Source organism: Pteropus vampyrus, unplaced genomic scaffold (assembly GCF_000151845.1).
Source record: "Pteropus vampyrus isolate Shadow unplaced genomic scaffold, Pvam_2.0 Scaffold307, whole genome shotgun sequence".
In the NCBI taxonomy this organism is placed as follows: domain Eukaryota; kingdom Metazoa; phylum Chordata; class Mammalia; order Chiroptera; family Pteropodidae; genus Pteropus; species Pteropus vampyrus.
In genome coordinates this window covers 1,997,584-2,002,009 of record NW_011889088.1, presented here as the reverse complement: position 1 = coordinate 2,002,009, position 4,426 = coordinate 1,997,584, and positions in this window count along the sequence as shown.

Below are 4,426 nucleotides of genomic sequence, written 5' to 3'. Positions count from 1 at the left end.
CTCCAAGTCAGTCTTCCCTGGGCCTGGTAGCTGGAGGAGAGGTGGGGGGAAGCCCGGGTATACATGGGGCAGCGTGGAGGGGAGGGCGGTGCTGCAAGGTGGGATGAAGGGGTGTAGGGGCAGGAACTGGTGGAAGAGGACAGCAGAGTGAGGAGGAGAACGGCGAGAGCCCAGCACCGAGTTTGGCGTCTGGGCGCGGGGCCTGGAAGAGGGCGTGGCAAGGGGGCGTTTGCGTCCCTGGCGCCCCAGCGTCCCCTCAGCGGCCTAGGGCGGGGACGCTGCCGGGGTCTCCTTCCACGGAGAGACTGAGGGCCAGAGCCGAGGCCGCAGCCTCGTCACCCACGCGGCCCGAGTGGAGTCAGACCCTAGAAAATCATTCGGGAGGCTGCGCGCTCCTTTCTTCTCCGGAGAGGATCCGTGTAGACAGGAGAGAGGCCCGGCCCCTGGGTGCCCGACCCACCTCTGCACCTCGGCCCTTTCCTTTGGGGTGAGTGAGCCCGGGGCCTTCAGACGGCTCCAAAGAGCAGGAAATCCAAGACAGCCAAGTTATGCCCTGCGATTCTTTGCCCTGCGCGGGAGGAAGGTATGGGAGACCAGCCCTCTGGTGTAGTAACTTTTTGATATGCGTTTAGCAATGAAGGGGGATATCTTCTATACTAAGTGTGGCGGAAGTTCAGTGTTTAGAAAACTTATTTATTAAAATAATAAGAGGAAGAGAGACAGCCACATCTACTCCTAGGTCACTTCTTTAAACACACAGAAAATATTTGGATTTTAAAAACATCCTTCAGCGGAAGTGTGGCTGAGCCGGGAATCTTGATAGTCCACGCTGTCTGTTATCACTATGGCCCCTCTGTTACTCTAAGAGTCAGTTAACTTTCTGGGCTTCCCTCATTTTGTCAACTGTAGAATGAATGATCTCTAAGATCATTCAACTCTGTATACTATAAAAGGCAGTCTGGTATAGCCAGCAGCCTGGAACAGCCTCAGTTTGTGTATCCTTAATCACAAGTGGCAGCTGCAAACCTCCCCTCCCTTCGGCAGCCAACAGTTGCTACGGCCAAGAGAATGCAAGGTGCTCAGAATACCGTGGTAGACGGACAAACCCTGTGTTCGAGAGTTCCCAGGCAGCAGGTACTGTGAAGCCCACCTTTCCATTCAGAGTCCTTGGAGTCTGGAGAATACTAGATGTGTAGTACCTGGGGATCAGGGCAGAGGAAGGAAGAGGAGGCTGTGTTTGGAGAAACAGGGAGGGCTGTCAGACTGGGAAGAGGAAGCAGAGTGTACAAGAGCCAGGCTGGTATGGTGGGAATGTCAATAGGACCAGTAATGCAAGCATATGAAATACTGCAGTTCAGAACAGGGCAAAGACCTGAACAGCTGTTCTGGGGCCAGGTCAAGACTCATCTTTCTGAGGGTCCCCTATGCCCAACCAGGTGTTCTAATAACCTTATCAAAAAGCCTATGAAAGGGAGGGTTCAAGGCGTGCACAAGAGTATGTGGACTCTTTCAGGAATGTATTTTATTCATTTGTTTCTCCAGAAGTCCCTAGCTGAGAGCCTTGCACATAGCCGGTTCTCATTTGTGTTTTTTAATTACAGAATCTCACAATGAAAAGCATGGTGAACTGTCCCCTCCCAACCTCCACCTCTCCAAAAAAAAAAAAAAAAAAAAAAAAAAAAACCCTCTGATAACAACCGTAGAAACCCTTCTCTTGTTCGTTCATATGATCCTTGATGCCTGCAGTTCTTTTAAGGGTAGACAACAGCTTTCATTCTGTATTTAGGCCATTCCTGCAATATTGTGTTCCATTCTGGGCTACGCTTTTGAAGAGGGCCTTTATTGAACTGCAACATGTCCAAGAGAGGGTGAGTGAGATAGTTAGGAGCCTATAAATCATGTCATATGAGGAGCAGTTGGGTGTATTTGAACTGCAGGGACATAGTACTCAGTGGGGAGCTGACAGCTGCCTTCAAACAAAGTAAAAGGCTGACAGGAGGAGAAGGACTTGTTTTATATTTCTCAAGTGAGGAGAAATTGTGGGGGGCTAATTTTGGCTATCTCGACTGAGAAACTTTTAATGATTAGAACAGTCCAGAAATAGAATGGGCTGCCCCAGGGGGCCTTGATTTACAATCAGGAAAGGTGTTGACTTAGAGGCTGGATTCTATGTGTGAGATTATTGTAGGGGAATTGACGCAAAGGGTGAAAAATCAGGGAAAAAAGACTTCTAAAGTTACTTACAGATACCTGATTCTATGTGTTAAATTCTGTTTAAGAATATCTGACCTCAACAGTTTCACTGAAGATCTTTTCTTATTTCAAAGGCCTGGAAGTGGTGGATTGGGGAGTGTGAATGGTTGGGGTTCAGGAGGAAGGACTAAATAATTGTAAATAGGAAGGTAGTAGGCAAGGTGAGAAAGAACCAGGAAAGGGGACACTCTTAAAGGCTACCTTAGCCCACTTCACAGGTTTTCATTCGTTTATTTTTTTTCTGGGGTCAGTTCTGTTTACTTTTGCATGGAGAGGTGCCATGTGGCTCATTGAGCATGTTGGTGCATAGCTTTTTCTCTCTCTCCTTCCTACTAGGTCTTTTCTGTAAACCACACTCCATTTGCTTGTTGTCAACTCTGATGAGTCTGAGTAGCAGATTTAAAGATGAAATGACAAGCAGTTTAAATTAACCAGTGGAATATAGACTTAGATTCTATTTTTATTTCTTCCCTGCTATTGTGTAGGCCAATGGTAGAGGTTTGATTCACATACCCAATGTGCTTCTCTTGCCTTGTCTTTTAGTTAGTTTTGTCAGCCTTATTTGATTTTTTCTTTGGAGCCGAGCTTTATAGTCTGGGTTTATCTTCACATAATGCAGTATACCAAAGACAAAGCTGTCCTGCCTGTAGCCACTGCCTAATGGTCCCGATATTTTCCCCCTCAATTTATATTAGAGCTGCAGCTGGCACACCATATAGCATCCTTCTTCATTTATTGATGGGTAGTGAAAGCATTTTGAAAGTAGAAATATACTACACAAGTATAAATTACGAGTATGGATAATATGCAGTTTTTAGGGGGAAATTTATGTAGATATTTACTAGTACCTTATCAGTAGAACATGGCTTGTTGGTTTTATGATATGTTATTAGATGGGTACAGCTGATTATTGTAAATTGGCACCATTAATTTTTGGTGACTTGATGTGTTTTTTAACTTGATGTGTTTGGTGACTTGATGTGTAGTTTTAAAATGGCTTTCCTCCTAGATGCATGGTCTCCAGATGAAGTTTCAGAATTGATCCTTTGCCTTCTTACTCAAAACATCACATACCACTTTGATATGCTTTATCGAAAGGAAACATTCTCTTCTTTAAACTTTACTAAGTTGGCAGATTGACAACAGAAACTTTTTTTCTGCTTAAAAATCAAAATTACAGCCTGTACTTTGTTTGGTGAGCAAATGCTTAGGAAAGTAACCTAAAATACATGAAATCACTACCAGTTACAACTGAATCATCTTACAGTGTTGCTAGACATCCAGTACTACTTATATTGCAATCAAGTTATTGTGTACTAAGTAATATTACTAAAGTAATATTATAGATTTACTTTTAGATAGAACCATCTTTAGTTTGACTGTCTATTGTGTACTTGTTCATATAGTGGCTCGTTTTTTTTCTTTTTAATAAAGGAACTGTATCTTCTCCAACTAACCTCCTTGAGATTTGACCATAGATAATACTTAACATAGGTCTGTGTGCATGTGATAACCATGTAAATATTTATTATATGGATGAATGCACAGTGTAAAAACTCCGTGGACTATAAATGAAAATTCAGAACAAGTCATCATCAAAGAAAAGATAAGGCTAGAAAATTAAATAGGAAAAATTAAATAAGAAACGAAAGGTTCTCATGAATCATTAAAATACGCTTCAGCTGTGTAAAGAAAATGAATATATTATATTCAGAAAATGTGATATTTTTTTTTTGAAAAATATGTTAAAGTTTTCCAATTCCTTGACTTGTAACAAGAATAAAAATTCTAAAAACAAACATTCTAAACATGCCAAAAAAAGGTCTAGGCAATATCAAACCCATCAAAGATTATATTTATTAGGATCAAATCTTCTTTCTTTCATCTTCATTCTTATCAGTTATTGACAAGAAAGGAGAGAAAAATGTATTTAAAGAGTCTTAGCTAAGTCTCATTGTCAGACATAACTTATAAAAAAAGTCTTAAAGAAACCTCATCTCCCCCCCCAGAAAAGTGAAATCAAGACAAGGTCAAAAGAGCTATGTAAATATTTATATATGTTCGCCTGTCAAGATGAAGACAGTGAGCACCAGGGAGCCATACTTCTAGAGTTAATTGCAATGACGATCTTAAAACTGCTTTTAATGTTTTTATGATAGGATCCCCGCAAACT